The sequence below is a fragment of the Heteronotia binoei genome, chromosome 1 (genome assembly GCF_032191835.1).
Source record: "Heteronotia binoei isolate CCM8104 ecotype False Entrance Well chromosome 1, APGP_CSIRO_Hbin_v1, whole genome shotgun sequence".
Lineage (NCBI taxonomy): Eukaryota > Metazoa > Chordata > Lepidosauria > Squamata > Gekkonidae > Heteronotia > Heteronotia binoei.
The window spans coordinates 120,315,112-120,334,356 of record NC_083223.1 but is presented as its reverse complement, the minus strand read 5'-3'; the positions used below and the strand labels follow the sequence as shown (position 1 = coordinate 120,334,356).

General features: G+C 38.5%; 1 protein-coding gene across 2 annotated transcripts in view; it reads left to right on the top strand.

The window, feature by feature from the left end:
* HBS1L (HBS1 like translational GTPase) overlaps positions 1–19,245 on the top strand; it is a 92,085-nt gene that overhangs the window by 10,592 nt on the left and 62,248 nt on the right. The gene's annotated exons all lie outside the window — the stretch shown is intronic.

Genomic DNA, 19,245 nt, shown 5'->3' with positions numbered 1-19,245 from the left:
TGATGCTAGACAATAAGATAAGTCATCAGCTCAGTAAAAAGACTGATAGTTTCAGAAGTAGTCCATCCTTTTTTGGGGAAAAGGGTAGTTCACAAGAGTGTGGTAGCTGTCCTTCGAGGGCTGGTGGCTCAACATTTTCAGTTTTTGAAAGTCCATCGCTGGCTGATCTCCTGCAGGAACACCAAGGGAATACCTCAGATAAAACTTACTCTTTATCTGATCTTTGTAATGAGTCATTACCTTGCTTCACTGATACAGATTTACAACCTTCACAACAACTAAGCAGCCAACCTCAGATTTCATCTGGGATGATCGAACTGTCAGGATCTTTATCTTCTCTGACTTTCTTGAGGGCTTCTCCAGTCAAAGAGCTTGAGAGCCTATCACTTTCAGATTTAATTGCAAAATCTGTTGAATTGGATAAGCATCATGCAGCAGCCAGCCCTTTTAAGTTGCATGTAGCTAGAACAATGCCACCTGCAGTTGTAAATTCAGATATTGATCTAAGTGTTCTTATTAGAAAATCATCATTATCTCCAGAACCCATAAAAGTACAATCGGATACCCCATTTCCCAAAACTGAAGTTTCATTTTCCAACAAAGGGCAGCAACTGATTGTACCTAAAGGAAACAAGAAAAGGAAAGCAAGGTTCAGATCATGCCTTTTAGGAGGTGCTGGTTCATGGACAAAGGTGCTCTCTGCAAGACCATCAGCCTTTGCATTAACTTTGTGTCTTCATTACCCTCCAAAGAAGAGATGCAAGCATCAAATTGTTAGTCTTCATAAAGCTTTCTTGTACAGCAGGCAGATCCAGGAAGTAAAAATTAATGAAATTGGTCCCTTATCAGAAATCACTCCATTTGACTTTAAATCACCATCTCATGATGACATTGTAAAAGCAGGTCAAAAGAGAGCCTTCACCAGATGATTCTATTAAGAACCTGTGCAAATCTTTATTTTTACATTTTTAAATATTTTATATGTTTATGTATTTGAAATTAGAATTGGTTTCTGAAATACAAGCACCAGTCTTTGTATTGGGTTAGAACTTTTATAGTAAAAAATTTAAACCAATACACTGGATTTCAGATTTTATTTTTTTACTCTTTGATTAGTTGAAGTAAATATTAATTTAATATCTTTGTTGGAATATCTTTGTTGGAATAAGATGTAAGGGTGTCAGATCTTTATCAAATAATTGAAATATATTTTCAAGAAGAAATGGATTAGCTGTAATTAAAAATTATGATTTAGGGCAGCTTTCAAACAGCTGTATTGGGGAACAAATCTTTACAATTGTATTGCTTTGCATTGATTTGCTATAGATAATGGTTCCATTGTGTTAGATATTGCTATGCTGTGGTATCATACAACTTTTTTTAAATTTATCCCATTCAAGGAACATTGATAGCTTGTAAATATATTTTTTTCTTCACAAATTAAAACTCCTGTGACACAAGCAAGTGAATGATGACTACACTGGCAAGCCATTTTTAAACTTAGGTGATCAGTATTTTACTTATCTGGAAACATAATATGAATAACTTGTTGCCATTATTTAGGATGACTTTTCATTCCTCTTATAGTCACAGGACATGTTAAGTAACAGGTTGTGTGTTTGCCTCATGCCAGTTTGACACACTGATAGATACATATAGTAGCCATATCAGAAACATGTTTGTTGAATGCACAGTTTGTTTTTATAGATGCATTAATTTTTACATGAACCTCAAAAATATAATGTGTGAATAAGTCACAAAGATGTTACGCCAATGAAACACCTTTTCTTTATTGGCTAAAGAGAATTTCTGTCCAAATGTTGAAACATTAAATCAGTAATGAAAGTACCTTTTTCTTTATCATTTGCTATATGCTGTGGAATATTCTTATCTTGAGCACATTCCTTAGGTAATGCATTTTCATATTTTTGTTATGTAACTTTCTGGTGTTGTCCATACTTCCGTTCTTATAAACAACTGTTTAGACTTTCATTGTCTATTATGGTATCAGTATTCTGAATGGATAACATGCATTGCAATATCTTCAGTAAAACCCTAACTTAACTTTATGTTAATTAATCCAAGCAGCTGCTATGCATCTGAGAATGAGTAGTCTTAATGCACTTTAATGCTATGTCAAAATGTAGTCATTTTGATATATAAATGAAAATAAGACATTTGAGAGTATGCTTTATTTTGTCATTTTTGGTAGTTTGACACTGTCAACATTCAGGGGATTTGTTCACTACTTCTATTTCTAAATGTTTGCTACATCTTTTTGTTGTAACTTCTGATACATTTTCTTACAGTCATCCTGTGTAGGATTCCAGTCCCCCACTTTTTTTTTCTGGCGTAGATCTCAGGTTGGCTGCAGCTCTATGGGTTATGAACACAATAAAGGGAAGATTCTGTTTTGATGTAAGTGGGAAAGAGACCATGGTGATCCATAATAGTGTGATTTAAGAAGATTTGAGGATATAGGGATTTCATTAATCACTTGTTTGACCATACCTTTAATATATGGTGTATTTAATGTGGCATGTCTGTTCAGATCCTGAAAAGGTTATTGAATACATGTAAATGCACTGTGCAGTTCAATACTGGTGTGATACTGTAATTCTTAATGCAGGTATACATATTGACCATAAGAATAATGTTTGACCAAAGATAAAACTTCATTTTCTTAAATTTGTTTTTGTATTTTTCATTTCTGGAATTGTTGTGAGCTGTTTGGGTTGCAAATTCACTGTTTGGTGATAAATATTCTTTAAATACTTGGAGCTTGATCCAGTTTTTCTGCAGGTGGTGCTGTGCTTCAAGGATCCAGCTTCTTTCTGGCCAGCCCTTGGCTTTGTGCAGTGCCAGATTGCAACATGCTGGCTGTTGGTTAGTGCTGGAGGCAGAGAAATGGTTTGCATATAGAGATTCACCTGTCCCTCTCTTGTACAGAAGATAAAAAATAAGGCCAAAGCTGATGGTTATCATTAAAATATATTTGATTACTCTGTTAAAATCCCCAGACTTCCTTATGTGTTTAGGGAATTTTAACTGAATAATAAACTATACCTTATTTTGCACCATTGGCCTTAGCTTTATTTTTTTTTATCTCCTAGTGACTGGTGTGGCCCTTTTATTTTCTCCTCTTTTCCTCAGAGCACCTGTCTGCAAAATAGATCCTGCTTAGAGCTGTAATAAGTTGCATGCCAAGATTCTGTGGAAGAGCAGGTCAGATGAATTGCATTATAGATAATGACCAGCAAACTGAACTGAGTGTGGACATCAAGGACTGCCCAGGAGGGGAGGAAATTTTCCCTTGCTGGGACCAGAAGTGGATTATATCTTTATAGTTACTGATACTTGTTTTATTACACTAAAGCCAGCCTGTATTTAACAAGTCAACCAAATGTGATTCAGAGTTTTTAAAAAGAACTCTGAATCACATTTGGTTGACTTGTTACATAAGTGGAAAAATAATCAAAATGCTGAGCATTCAGATTATTGTGTTGTCAACATGCTGAATTGATTTTGTTTGCAATTTAGAATTAAGCATTTTGACAATAAAACTCTTTTAATTTTTAAAAAACATATATTGTTAATAAAATTCCAAATTGATTAATTATAGCATATCATTGCATTAACTTCTTGCTTTGAGGCCTTGCTCTAATAGGCACTCCATCGACAACAAGAATTGTGATATAATAGACATTTGGGAAATAGAATTGTGTGCCTTCAGTGGTAAAAGTTCTAAAATAGTTCTAATTTCCTTTCACATTTGGTGTGACAGAACCTTTGGCCTTAGCCATGATTTATTGGCAGTTATATTTTTAAACATACGTTGAAGGCAGAATTATTTTTGATAGAGAACTGAATCTGTGCTCAGTTCTAGTAATGAGAAGTAATGTGAGAATAATGTCTCATTAAGTTGATTTTTATTGGAAATGCATTTAAACCATTATCAAATCATTATGCTTTTGTTACCATTTCTTGGGCCACAGAGAGGTTCAGTGGAATTCAATAAAAAGTTGAAAAACAAACAAACCACTCAGAACATTATTCTAAGACTTCAGAGGGCAATGTACATAAGTTCCATTCATCTGCTTATCTACTGTAGATGAACCTACAGATGTAAAATCATTTTTATTTGAAATATTCATAACATGGAACTTTCCCAACAAAATGGAACCAAGCACTATAACTAAATTTCTTTGGGCAGTAATAATGGAGAGTAGTATTTTGTATAAGACTCTCTCTTGAGAAACATTTGGCAAGATTCAAAGATTCTCTGTGATATAGCTATGTGTGGGCTTTAGAAAGGAAGTGGCTTATATGAAAAACAGTGAGAAACATTAGTTTTTGAGATTCTTTGTATACACCTACACTGGAAAAAATTACACTCCTGATACTATTTCCCTGTGATGTTCTGTTTTGAAGATAGCATAGGGTACTTTCAAACACTGTTTAGAAAAAAAAGGTAGGACTGACTTCCTGTATGTGCGTATAAACAAAAATGTGCTGCTGCATGTGGCTGAATAGGAGAAAGATGTTTCCTTAGGTAATAGTTCAATTCTTAAAATATTCTGCGCTGAGATATATAAAACAGGTCATGCGCTTGATTTTATGTCCTATGCTGGTCAGTGTTGATATGCTGGTGTGATAATGTGTCTATAATTCCTTTATCATGTCCACTTTACTACCTAGTGAATCTTAGTTCCGTGTGTGTATCCGATCTTTTGTAAACTATATTACACGATTGGTAGTTCAGTCAGTCCTATATGATCTCTGGAATAGGGAGACTTAAGCAGTAGATACAATTATTCATAGGTACTCTTATCACTGAATAGAGCTCATTTAGCTCCCCAATTATACAGAGAAGCTCGGGGTGATAAAGCAGCAAGGATGGCTATAGCATTGGAAGAAAGTAAACCAAATGTAACTAAAATGTATTCTTTATCTCAGATGGCAGCAGAGGAAAAATTACTTTTCTGATGTCATTGTATCTGCTTGTAGCCATCTGGTGGAACTCCTTCAAAGAAATGGCCTGCTGGATGCAGATTTGTTTTAACAGTTTTTGGAGCCCTGAACTGTTGTGACATGTTTACATAGCACTTTGCGTATTAAATTATTTTTATCTGCTCTAAACTTGACACCAATACTGAAAGTTAACAATTCATATGTTACCAGAGCTCTTAGCTGTCATGTTTGCTTGGATAAATCTCATTTATGAAACATGAGTGAAGAGAGATTGTTTGAAGAAGTCTGACCTACCACTCATCTGCTTTGTGCTTCCCTTTCTTGGCTGATTATTTCTGTCTGGAGAGGAGTGATGAGCTGGGTCCTGGTAGTTATGAATGCCTTCTTGAAAGACAGGTAGCTTTGACTATCTTGAAAGAAATGGGTCATTAGACGGCTTCTAAACAGAACAGGGTAAAGGGGAAATTTGAGCTATTAGCTATTCACAGCTCTCCCAGTTTGGCAGATTATAATGATGGCATGATTCTTAAGAACTTCTGGATGAGACTGGATCCATTTTTTTCTGGTTTCAGGCCTGGATTTGACATTAAAAAGGCTGTGGTGAACAGTTATATGAAGAAGGGATGGGTAGAATCTAGCATGTATCTCTTTGTGGCAGTGATGTCATTAAACATGGTATCCTTCTGGAACACATCTAGTCTGGCAACCATGATCTGGTTGTGCTTTTAGGCTGAATTTTTTTGGGGGGAAAAGGGGGACTTTCACTCATTATCAGAAGGCTGATTAGCCGATGAAAGAGTGAGAAAGATTTATCAGTCCTCCATGTTAAATGATGCCAGTGTTTGGCTTTGGAAGTCCAGTTTATGCCTAATGTACAGCAATGATTTTCTATTGGGAAAGTTTGACAATGAAACAAGAAACACTACTGAGATCTTGTTTGGAACTCAACAATCAACATTTTATTTATATCCCGCCTTCCCCGCCAAAGCAGGCTCAGGGCGGCTAACAACATCAAATACAATAGATTATGCAATAAGTATTTAAAAACAGTATCTAGTTTTAAAACAATCTAATTTAAAAATTTAAAATTAACATTCTGGTGCTATTTCCAATAAGCATGATGGCGAAAATCACTTAGGCGAGTCCCTCTGTCATTTAATCGGTAAAGGCCATCCCAAAAAGGATAGTCTTGCAGGCCCTGCGGAACTGTTCAAGGTTCTGCAGGGCCCGCACTTCTTCCGGGAGCTGGTTTCATAGGTGTGGAGCTACGATAGAGAAGGCCCGCATATGAATACTCTGCAGTTTTGCCTCCTTCGGCCCAGGGATGATCAGTTGGTTCTTCCCTGCTGACCTCAGTGCTCTTTGGGGTTCATATGGGGAAAGACGGTCCCTCAGGTAGGCAGGTCCTCGACCGTATAGGGCTTTAAAGGTAATAACCAGCACTTTGTAACGAATCCGGTATGTAACTGGCAACCAGTGCAGTCCGCGCAGCCCTGGCTGTATGTGCTCCCACTTTGGGAGCCCCAGTAGCAGCCTAGCCGCCGCGTTCTGCACCAACTGCAGCTTCCAGGTTCGGCACAGAGGCAGCCCCATGTAGAGGGCATTACAGTAATCCAATCTCGAGGTGACCATTGCATGAATCACTGTTGCTAGGTCCCGACGCTCTAGGAAGGGGGCCAACTGCCTTGCCCCCTTCTGTGGATTATCATCTTTGGAATTTGCAATATGGACTATTGCTAACTGGATGTTTGTGGAACTCTGTGATTCAGGACCTTTAGCTTTAAGGGAATACTTATGTATGAACATAGAATTCTGATATATAGCATATATCCTTTGGAGAATGTTAATATGCTATATATTTCGCATCTAGTGTTAGATGGTTTGACTGTACACAGAAGTTTGTTCTCAGTTGACTCTCTTTGGTACTGTGTGCCTTGGTTGTTTACTTGGTATAAATATTATCCCACACATTTAAGTCTTTCAAGGTAACTTCTGCTCAGTTTTCAAGACATTTGCAAGCAGAAGAGAAATAAGCTTCCATTTAGCTGTACATTAGTTCTAAACATGCCATTGATGTGGGTATGGAATGTCTTTTGGTAAGTTTACTTGAGAGCATTTGAAGGTTTCAACAGTAGTTAACACCTTGCAAGATCCAATTGAAACTTAATTCTTTGTGCATATCGTTTCACACATTCAATAGCTTAGCCATGTTAGTATCTAGCAGAATGGATTGAAATGACCCCTTCAGTTGAATGTGTTATCTTTTCCCCCAACATTGTCTTTCAAGCTAAAACTTCACATTATGCAGTGGTTAACTGCTGTGTAAAGGATATAGAGTAAATCACACTTTGATGTTTTAACCCCAGGAGCTTATGTATATAATACTTGCTTTTCCTATTCATTCCAATTAATCATCTCCTAGTAGTCACTTTGTTTTAAAAGTAAAAAGAGTGGGGACTAGTGAAGCACAGGTGATTGCATTATTCATGTGAAATAAATAAAATATAAAGTAGTACAAGTTGGTAAAATGTGGTTTTGTGAAGTGTCTGGTGGTAGCACAAAACTCTCCACTCGTGGTGCAGGTTAACATCTTCTTGCAGTCTGTATTTGGGTCAGAACTATAACTAGAAATTCTACCTTGAATGAGACTAAGACTATGCTCTGAGGGACGTTAAACCTAAATACATGTTTAAAGTATGAATTTAAAACAAACTGGATTTTCTGTGCAAGGTAATGGTATTCTATTCAGATTATTTCTGTCCAGTGTAGCATTATCTAACCATTTTCCTGCACTTACCAAACACAATGCTACATATTTATTAGTGTTATTAGTATTTCATACAGATAGATAGTAAAAAATAGGTAAACCTTTAAAGCAGTTCTGTTTCAGCAAACTTTTTCTGGCTGAATCCTGAATAAAGCTCTGCTGAGTTTGGCTGAAGGTGTTGGAGATGGTATTTTCTAATTATAGTAGTAGAGAAAATGGCAAAGTGCACTTCTGCCAACTGGGTCCTTTCTTCAAGCTAGCAAAAGTGACATGGTAGATGTGTCCATTCCTGCTTGACCTCCCAAGTTTCGGAGAGGAGGAGTTGGGCATGGCCTCTTAGGGGAGCAAAGTACATACAGCTGGTCATGCCAGGTATTGCTAGTGCAATTCATAGTGCTGTCTGGGGCCTGGGAATCTGAAGGAACACCTGCTTTCATGTAAGTCTGCCAGTTCATTAAAGTGCATTTCAGAAGCTACTCTTCATGTTCTCCTTCATTGGGGGAGCTCATCCAGACTGGTTAGAACACATCTCCTCTTGTTCTAGGCAGGGCTATACAGAGCTGTAAACTGTATTGGCTCAGAGTGAGGCTGATCCTCCAGTTTCAATAGTCCTGTCAGTCCAGCAGAACGCTGGAGCCTAGCTTTGCTTTTTTGGAAATTCTTGTCATTAGTATGGAAGATGGAAAAACCTTGAAGGAAGGCCCCATTGCTGATCTTTAACAGAAAAAGGCCGCTAAGACAAGGTGATGGTATTCAGTCTATTAGAATAAGACAAACTTCTCCCGCCTGAAGTTCCAGGTACTGGAGACTGGCCAACGGCAGATACCTCTATAACTGCACAAGCTGCCATCATTGTTGCAGACCCAAAGCTTCAGTTTGTTCCACAGCTGGCCTCCTGACTGCAAAGGAAAAGCCTAGCAGAGATCTACTGAGTCTGAGCCTAGACTCACTCTCTTGGAGTCTCTTACCTTGTTGGCATGGAAGATGGAAATGCTTTGAGGAGGGCCCCATTGCAGTCTTAGAAAGAAGGGGGAGACTGTTGTGACAGGCCTCTCCTGCACTGGAGACAGTCATGGGCCTCTGTTAGTTCTGGCAGACCCAAGGCTTTGAGTTGTTCTGCAGCCAGCCGCTGACTGCACTGGAAAAGCCCAGCAGAGCTCTGTTGGGTCCAAACAACCATGAGGAGATTGCAGTGGGTGACCTACCCCATACAGACTTGGAGGCTTCTGGGCCTACAGAAAGTGAGAGGATTGGAGCTGAAAGTGAGGGAACCCCCCCCCCCCCCACCTCCAAGCAAACAACACAAACAAAGGGCCAATCCAAGCAGGGGCAGCAGAGCAGTTCCCCCTCTCTGAAGTCTTTCCCAGTGGATTTGGCAGTTCAGGAAAATTCCAATATGGTGACTGCTCAGGTTTCCCTTGCATTTTTCCACACTCCCTCTGCAAATTGAAGGATGCAGGCCTTTAGTCTGACCTGGGCCTCCCCCAACTGCACACACGCAACTGGGAATCATGTTGGTCTTTCCGTGGCTAGGACACTAGCACTGGCAACATGAGCTTTTGATAGCTAGTCAAAAGCAGTGTTCCTTTTTTTGTCACCACTCGACTCAGGCTTGGTTTCGGGGGTGGAGGAGCTCCTTTCAGCTATAGAATGTATGACAACAAGCTCTGATAAAGAGGGGAAATTCTTCTAGGCCTTTCCAGCCAGAATGTTTCCAGATATTTTAAAAAGTGTTTTTCCTTCCCTTAACTATCAGTTGGATAAAACAGAAAACCCAGTTCATTGGTTTCAACTTATTTAGATACTAGAGGTTCAGTTCTCTGAATTCATTGTTTATGCGATAAAGGCAGAATGGGCAGTTCCAGGCAACAGCATATTCTTGCACGCATAGGAAAAAGGTCTTTGCCCTTCCAGCAGGCAAGAGGAACATAAGAACATAAGAGAAGTCATATTGGATCAGGTCAGTGGCCCATCCAGTCCAACACTTTGTGTCACGCAGTGGCCAAAAAACCCAGGTGCCATAAGGAGGCCCATCAATGGGGCCAGGACATTAGAAGTCCTCCCACTGTTGCTCCCCAAGCACCAAGAATATAGAGCATCACTGTCCCAGACAGAGAGTTCCAACGATATTATGTGGGTAATAGCTAGTGATGAACCTCTGCTCCATATGTTTATCCAATCCATTCTTGAAGCTTTCTATGTTTGTGGCCGCTGCCACCTCCTGTGACAGTGAATTTTGCCTAAGGATGTGACCAGCACACATAAGGATTCAGTGAATAATAACAACATGGCCCTAGGGCCCTGAAGCAGCCTGTCTTGACAATCTGGGCTCTTGCCATGTTCTCAGATTTCACCAGGGTCATCAGGTTTGGGCTGATAACCTTCACAAGCCAGACACTGACACCTTGACACTTAAAAGATTCATTCTTCTTTTTTTTTTTAATCAATTGTTTTTAAAAGATCCATTTTTTTTAAAGATCTATTTTTTATTTTCAAGGTCAGCATTTCCAATACATGGACTTACTGTTTGGACTGGCATAATCTGAGGGTGTTTACCAAGGTCCTAGTAGTTCTAATAGCCTACCTAAGCAAGGAATCCACCTTTATCCTTATCTTCTTGATGATATCCTGTGCAGAACCAAGGAGGTAGAGGAAGTAAGCTAGGACACCAAGTCCACTGTGCATTTCCTTCAGACACATGGGTGCCTGATCAGTGTGTGTGTGTTTTTAAAAGCCATCTCACACCCTCCAGAGATACAGTGCACTTAGGGGCTAGGATTCAGACAAGGGTGGCCAAAGTTTCTACCTGCAAAGCAGCAGGTAAAATTGTTGGATCAGTAGATGTCAGTGGCCCTCATGCATTGGTTGAGAGTACTGGGGCTCATCATGGTCCATAGATCTGATTCCATGGGCCCGCTTGCATGCCAAGCCTTTACAGTGGTCAGTGGACTTATCTTCCTTATCAGAAGAATACAACAAAATACACAAATAAGGAGCACAAATAATTCAAGATCCTGCCCTGCCACCAGAATAATTCAAGATCCTGCCCTGCCACAAGTAATTCAAGATCCTGCCCTGCCACCAGAAGTTACTATGCTAGTGGTCTTTATGACCAAGTCTGACAAGAGGAGCCAGTTCCTTTCAGTCTCCTTACCCGATGGTAATTACGAATGCCAGCTGGGAAACACATTGCAAGGGTCAGATTGTTTTTTACTGCTTTCCTATCAGCCTGTCGGTCATAGTCCTGCAAGGACTCCACTCCAAGAACTAATGCTGACCATTGCTAAGCAGCCGAGTGCTCCCATATTTCTCCTGAGTCACCAAGTGCTTTCCTCTTCAACAGTCTGCTGGCTCAGGAGAGGCTGCCAGGGGAGCTTGCCTCTGTGTCTTTCTTCTGGAAGACCAAGCAGCCCGGAAATGACAGGGAAGTATTCTTGCCTCCTGATGCTTCACCTATTGGGTCTGCTGTGGGATCCATCTCAGGTGGGGATTCCATCAGTATAGGGCCTGATTCTTCAGATTCCTCCTCTTCCAAGGAGGTAGTAGCTGGCCGGCCCATGACAGTGGGACAGGTGGGTGAGAGGGTTCCAGTGGTGTCTCGGTCCCTTCTCACTGCTCATCCATCCTCTCCCTGCCCTTCTTGGCTCTTTGATGTGTGGAGGGGAGACGTAGTAGTTCTTGGTGTCCTTCCCCCATGTGCCCACCTACCAACCTGACTGGCCGATGGAGGAAGCTGTTCTGGGCATGGTTGTGTAAGGCCTAACTGTGCTGTCTATGGGGAGGCCACACCAGCTATGGAGGAAGCCATGAACTGGCAATGGAAGGAGCCTCATGGTGGAGGAGCAGGGATGCTGGCATTGGAAGCACATTGTGTTTTGAGGTTTTCACCCCCCCCCCCTGTTTTTTTAAAAAGGTTTCAGATTTTTCTGCAAACTTGGGAGGAGGGTTCCCCAAGTTTGGAGGAAATCTTCATTCTTCCCACTGGGTCCTGATGAGTGGTTTAAGTGTCTGTAGATTGGGCCAAATTGATTATTAAAATATAAGATACACAGTACAGCATATTGTAGATTACAATCAAGCCATAAATATATGTTTGGAAGTAGGTTTGTATGTCTACAGACAGAATTGCCATTCTCTAATGTTACAGATTGTCTTTTATAAAAATCTCTTGAGTATCTTAGTAGCATCTCACTCTTTCCCAAAGAGAAAATATTTATGGATGCTTTTCTCAGTGTTCCACTTCCCCAATTTTACATTCAAAAATGAGAGGAAAAAAACCTCAAATTTTCTGTCCCCTCCCCCCCCCAGACTTATTGCCTCTGTTCCCTTTCATCATTAATTGTGAACAACAGCCGCATCTGTTCCAGTCCCTTTCTCAGAGGCTTCTTACCAGAATGGTTTATATGTCTCCCTCTGCTGTAACTCCACCTCTTCTCCACCCAACCCTCCAATAATTTGATTATGAAGGTGACTGTAAAATTTGCCCCCCATGTGCATCTATCTGCTTAAGTGAGGGCTGAGTCATGAAAGGTTATGCTGGAATAAGTTTGATTTGTTTGAGGTGTCACTAAACTTCAGGTTTATTTATCACATCTTGTAGTTTCCATGAGAATAGTTTATCCTCATAGTAGCTCAATATTTAGGTGAAAACAGAAGGTTGGTGACTTGCCTGAAGGCTTTACCAGTGAGATTCACAGTTTAAGAAGGATTTTAGCATATGCTTCCTACATGTTATATGTTATTATATAAGAAAGGTAGTCCCCTGTGCAAACACCAGTCATTTCCAACTCTGGGGAGATGTCACGTCATGACTTTTTCATGGCAGACTTTATGGGGTGGTTTGCCATTGCCTTCCCCAGTCATCTATCTACACTTCCCCACCAGCAAGCTAGGTACTCATTTTACCAACCTTGGAAGGATGGAAGGCTGAGTCAACCTTGAGTCGAACCCAGCTTCCGCCAGGATCGAATTCAGGCCGTGAACAGAGAGTTTGCACTGCAGTACTGCAGCTTTATCACTCTGCACCATGGGGCTCTTTGTTATTATAGTCCATCCTTAATTTGCATACTTTATTCAGGTGGTAGAATTTGAGTTATATTGGTATGCAATTTCATTCAGTAATCACAGGATTATGTTCTGCTTCTATGTGCAGTAGTCTTGATGTTTTGAAAATTCTTACTTTTACCTTACTGCTGTCATTTGATACAAATACTGGATTGGTGTAGGTTGTTACGTCATTAATTTTTCTGTTTTCTGAATGAAACAAACAAAATCATTTTTTAAACCAGGGTTGTCAAAAATGCAGCCTGGGGGCCGAATCAGGCCCTTGGAGGGCTCCTATCAGGGGCCTGAGTAATCAGCTGTCGTCTGCTTCCTTCTCCTTCTCTCTTGCTTCCTTCTGCATAACAGCTTGCTCAATCGCACAGCAGCTACAGAGCAAAGTTTGTTTTCTCCATTGGCTGAGACGCCTCCCTTGGGAAGGAAGGAGAGGGAGAGTTTGCTTTGTCAGGCTCTCTCAATTGCACAGCGGAGCTAGTGAGCCAAGCCTCTCTTCCTTCTAGTGGCTGAGGCTCCTCATGGCCCCTGGGGAAGGAAAGAGCTGGAGCTTCCTTTGCCCAGTTCCCTGGATCTCATGGGAGAGATACAAAGAAAGCACCTTTCAGATCAACAAGTGCTAATGTTTTATTCTAAGTTGTTTGTTTTTTTAAAAAAATCTGTGTTTGTGTCATTTATAAAGTTTATATCCCTGGTACCTAATCTTAAATAGGGACACATATGGCCTGACATGGCTTGGCCCAGCAGAGTCTCATCTGTCCCTTATAACAAATGAGTTTGACACCCCTGTTTTAAACTCTTATAAGAATGTTCAGGTGCTCAAAAACAAACCCTTTAATCACGGGTGTTAAACTCATTTGTTATGAGGGACAGATCTGACATATAAATGATACCTTGTCGGGCCAGGCCGTGTGTGTCATAAAATGTAATGCCAGGTAGCAAGAGATATAAGCTTTATAAAGGACACAGACAAACACAAAGATGTTTTTAAAGCTTAAAATAACATGCTCAAAACATTAGCACTCATTGGTTTTAAAGGTGCTTTCCTTGTATCTCTCCTGTGTTATCCAGAAAAATGGGCAAAGGAAGCTCCGGATCTTTCCTTCTCCAGTGGACCAGGAGGGGGAGTAGCCTCAGCCAATAGAAGGAAGAGAGGCTTGGTTCAGTAGCTCTGCTGTGCAAGTGAAAGAACCTGATATATCAAGCTATTCCTTCCCTCTTCCTCCGCAAGGGAGGAGCCTCAGCCAATGGAGAAAATAGAGGTTTTGCTCTGTAGTGCCTGTGCAATTCAGCAAGCCTAGCAAACAAGCTGTGATGCTGAAGGAAGCAAGAGAGAGGGAAAAGGAAGCAGATGACAGCCAGTTGCTTGGGGGTCTGACAGAAGCACTCTGGGGGCCTGATTCGCATATTTGACCCCCCTGCTTTACATTATTAACAGTTCAAACTCAAGCATTCAGAACACTTCTGTGTTAATTCAAGTATTGCCAAGCACTTTTATCAGGTGATTCTTTGCTCATTGGATTTTTCTTAGTCTATCAATTGCCAGTTTTATGAATCTTGCTGCCATTATTACTCCAGCCACTGTGATATGTAAATTGAAGGTTGATTAGAAATGAATTGACACCTGTTGTTCTGTTCACTAACAGTATTTCAAGATCTTTGTAGGGCATAAATATTCTCATTTTGTACCAAGTGAGCATCTGATACTCATTTAGACCTTTCAAACTACATAGTTTCAGACAGGGCTTTTTTTGAGCAGGAATGCAGTTCCTGCTGGCTTGGTGTCAGGGGGTGTGACAATATACAAATGAGTTCCTGCTGGGCTTTTTCTACAAAAAAAGCCCTGGAACTTTCAGGTATCCAGTAAATTCAAAATGTGTGTTACTACTAGGTGCAATGTAAGGCAGATCTAAGACAGTGTATTTCTAATGCATTCTGATAAAATTTATCTGAAACATCTGTGGTCATCTTTCCCAGTTTTTAGTTTCATTTTAAATTTGGAAAAAATTCGTTCTAGTGATCTTAGTATTCAAAAACTAGTTCAGACTTAGCAAGGTTTTTAAAAAAATGCTATTTGGTTCTATTGAGATATTTATACTTTACTTTTCTCCCCAGTGAATACCAAAAGCTGCATGCAACATCATTCTTTTCCTCCTCTGTTTTATCCTAGCAATAATCAGGTTATGCTGAGAGAGAGCCTGATTGGCCTAATCCCCTCTAGTAAGATACTATGGCAGAGGGGAGAGATTTGAGCCTGGGTCTTCTGTCCTAGCCTGACACTAACCACTGAATCCCACTGGTCTCACATTTTATATCAAGCCATTATTAATCCTAAAGCATATTTGTGTATGTAAAATAGAGATCCAGTGGAGATCTTTCAATCATAATTCTTGAGCAAAAGAAATACACATTGGAATCAGCTCAGTGTATGCAGCTGGCCATTTAGCAGTTAGAAGGATAGAAGGAGGAGGAATTGAATTTTGGATTTATACCCCACCCTTCACTACCCAAAGGAATCTCAGAGTGTCTTACAGTCTTCTTTTCCTTCCTGTTCCCACAAGAGACACCCTGTGAGGTAGGTGGGGCTGAGAAAGCTCTTCAAGAACTGCTCTTGGCTTTAAAACAATTTTATTAGCAACATGGTAACAAAATTATTTCTTAAATCTTAATAACTTTTTTTATCTACCCCATATATTACTTTCTACCCACCACTCCGCCCCGTTACTTGACCCCCGCTGGTGTTATTTACTTAAAATGCTAATATTTAAAGGCACCCTTAACTATTAAAACAAAAACTTATATTCTTCTTCTTCTGAAACTTAATCATTATCAAAAATTGTCCAATGTCCTTTTACTTTCCACTCTTTTTCTACATATCTTCTGAACTTTTTCCATTCCTTCTTAAAAACTTTTAAATCATAGTCTTTTAATGTTCTTGTTAATTTGTCCATTTCACTCCATGTCATAACTTTTATAATCCAATCCCATTTCTCTAGTATTTTTTCTTGCTTCCACAACTGCGCATATAATGTCCTAGCAGCTGAAAGCAAGTACCAAATTACAGTCCTATCTTCTTTTGGAAATTTTTCCATTTGTAATCCCAGCAGAAAAGTCTCTGCAACTTTCTTAAATTCATATCCCAAAATTTTAGTAATTTCTTGCTGAATCATCTGCCAGTGCTTTTTTGCCCTTTCACAAGGCCACCGCATATGGTAGAAAGATCCTTCATGTTTTTTACATTTCCAACATCTATCTGGCATCTTATTATTCATCTTTGCCAATTTTTTAGGAGTCATGTACCATCTGTACATCATTTTAAAACAGTTCTCTTTAATACTATTACACGTCAAAAGCTTCATAGAATTTTTCCACAAGTATTCCCAAGTTTTCATCTGTATTTCTTTATTTACATTAATTGCCCACTTAATCATTTGAGATTTCACTACTTCATCTTCTGTAGACCATTTTAACAATAATTTATATATTTTTGAAATTAATTTTTCATTATCTCCAAGCAGAACTATTTCCATTTCTGTTTGTTCTTTTCTTATCCCTTCAGTTTTGATATCATTATCCGTCAAGCTCTTTATTTGTTGCATTTGGAACCAATCATATTTATTGTTCAACTCTTCAACAGTTTTCAATTCTACTTTGCCACTTTGTATTTTTAATAATTGATTATATGACAACCACCTTTCTTCACCTATTTCAGCTGTTATTTTTATTACTTAAGCCGGCACTATCCATAACGATTTTCTCTCATCCCCATATTTCTTGTACTTCATCCATGTATTTAACAAGTTATTTCTTACATAATGGTGAGAGAAAAAAACATCCATCTTCTTTTTTCCATAATACAAATACGCGTGCCAGCCAAATTTATTTCCGTGACCTTCCAACACTAAGAGCTTTTTGTTTAACAGCGTTATCCATTATTTTATCCACACTAAACAAACTCCTTCCTGATATAATTTTAAATTCGGTAGTTGAAATCCACCTCTCTCTTTTGCATCTGTCAGAACTTTCATTTTAATCCTTGGTTTCTTCCCAGCCCACACAAATTCTGAAATTTTCCTTTGCCATTTATCAAATTGTTTACTTTCTTTCACAATGGGAAGAGTTTGAAACAAATACATTATTCTTGGTAGGATATTCATTTTAATTGCAGCAATTCTACCCAGCAATGACAAATTAAGTTTGTTCCATTTTAATATATCTTCATCCATTTTACGCCATAGCTTCTCAGAATTGTTTTTTGAGTAGATCAATATTCTTCATTGTTATCTCAACACCCAAATATTTTACCTTGGAGGTAACTTCACAGCCCGTTAATCTCTGTAATTCTTGTTTCTTATTTAATTGCATATTTTTGCATAGAAATTTTGATTTTTCTTTATTAATACAAAGTCCTGCCAACTCCCCATATTCTTGTATTTTAGCTAACAACAAGGGTGTAACTTGTATGGGGTTTTCATTTATAAACATTATATCATCTGCAAATGCTCTATATTTGTAAATAAATCCTTTTATTTTTAATCCTTCTATTTCTTTGTCTTCTTTAATCTGCATCAGTAATATTTCAAGAGTCATTATAAACAACAATGGGGAAAGCGAACAACCTTGTCTTGTGCCTTTACTAATTATCATATCTTCTGTAAGATCTGCGTTTATGCATAGCCTTGCACGTTGTTCAGTGTATATTGCTTTTATCATTCTAATAAAGCTTTCTCCCAACTCCATCTTCTCCATTACTGCAAACATAAAGTCCCAGTTTAATTGTCAAATGCTTTCTCTGCATCCGCAAAGAATAATGCTACTTCCTTTTCTGGATGTCTTTCATAATATTCTACAATATTTACAACAGTTCTAATATTGTCTCTTATTTGCCTTTTGGGAAGAAACCCTGCTTGATCCTCCTTTATAAAATTTATCAAATATTGTTTAAGCCATTCTGCCAAGATTCTTGTATATATTTTATAGTCATTATTTAATAACGAAATTGGTCTATAATTTTTTACATTCGTGACATCTCTTATCTTCCTTTGGTATCAACAAAATGACAGCTTCCTTCCATGTGTTTGGTATTTTCCCTTTTACTCTTACCATGTTCATCAACTTCTGCAATTTCAGTGTTAACTCATCTTTAAAGGTTTTAAAATATTTAGCTGTATATCCATCCGGCCCAGGTGCCTTTTCATTTTTCATTGCATTAATTGCAGCCTCAATTTCAATTTTTTCAGTTGGATCATTTAAAACCTTTTGCATGTTTTCTGTTAAGGGTTCTATTTTTATCTTTTGTAAATACTCATCCATCTTTTCTTTCTGTATTTTAACACCTTTAAACAACTTGGCGTAATACTTAAAAAATTCTCTTTTTATTCCCTCCTGACTAACCACCTTTCTTCCATCTACCACAATTTTATTAATAATTTTATTTTCTCTTTTTTTCTTCAGCTGCCAAGCCAAATACTTTCCAGGTTTATTTGCTCCCTCAAAAGATTTCTGCTGCAGTCTTTTCAAATTCCATTCCAATTCTTTATTTAACAAATGTCTCATTTGCGTTTGTAATATTGTAATTTCCCTTATAATTTTCTTTTTCCCAGGCCTGTTCCTCAACTCCCCCTTTTTAAAATTTCATTCTGAATGTCCAACAGCTGTTTTTCTTTTTCTCTCTTATCTTTATTATTCAAGGTAATCAATAATCCTCTCATTACTGCTTTATAGGCATCCCAAACCGTCTGAAATTCTATATCCTCTTTATCAGTCACTTGAAAGAAAGCTTTAGTTTCATTTTCTAGGTATGCCACTATTTCTTTATTCTGTAGTAAATCTTCATTCAATCTTCATCTTCTCAACTTCTTAGACAATTTTGTAATCCACATTATTGGGTTGTGATCAGCCCCAATTTTGGGTAAAATCTCTGTTTTCCTTGGTATAAGACCTAAATCTTTAGTGCCACACAACATGTTAATTCTGGAAAAAGTTTTGTCTTGCTGAAAAAAAGGTATAACCCCCGCACCTCAGGGTTAAATTTCCTCCATATATCCTCCAAATTTTCTTGTTTGACCAGTTCAAAAAAGGACTTTGACAATTTTCCTTCTTTGTTATCATTTCCACACCCCCCCCCCCAATCTATCCAAAGAGTTCTTACTTGTTCCATTAAAATCTCCCATTATCAAAACTTGGTCATATGTCAGTTCATCAAGTTGTTGCGTAATGTCTTTAAAAAAAATCCTTTGCACCATTAGGCGCATACAATCCCAATAACAACGTTTTCTTTGCATTTAATATTATTTCTACTGCTACAAATCTTCCAACTTTGTCTTTGAACACTAATTTTGGTTCCAGTTCTTGTTTGATATAAAAAATTACTCACCTTTTCTTCTGTTCAGCCAGTGAAAAAAATTCTAACCCCAATTGTTTATTCCATAAAAATTTGTAATCTTTTTGTT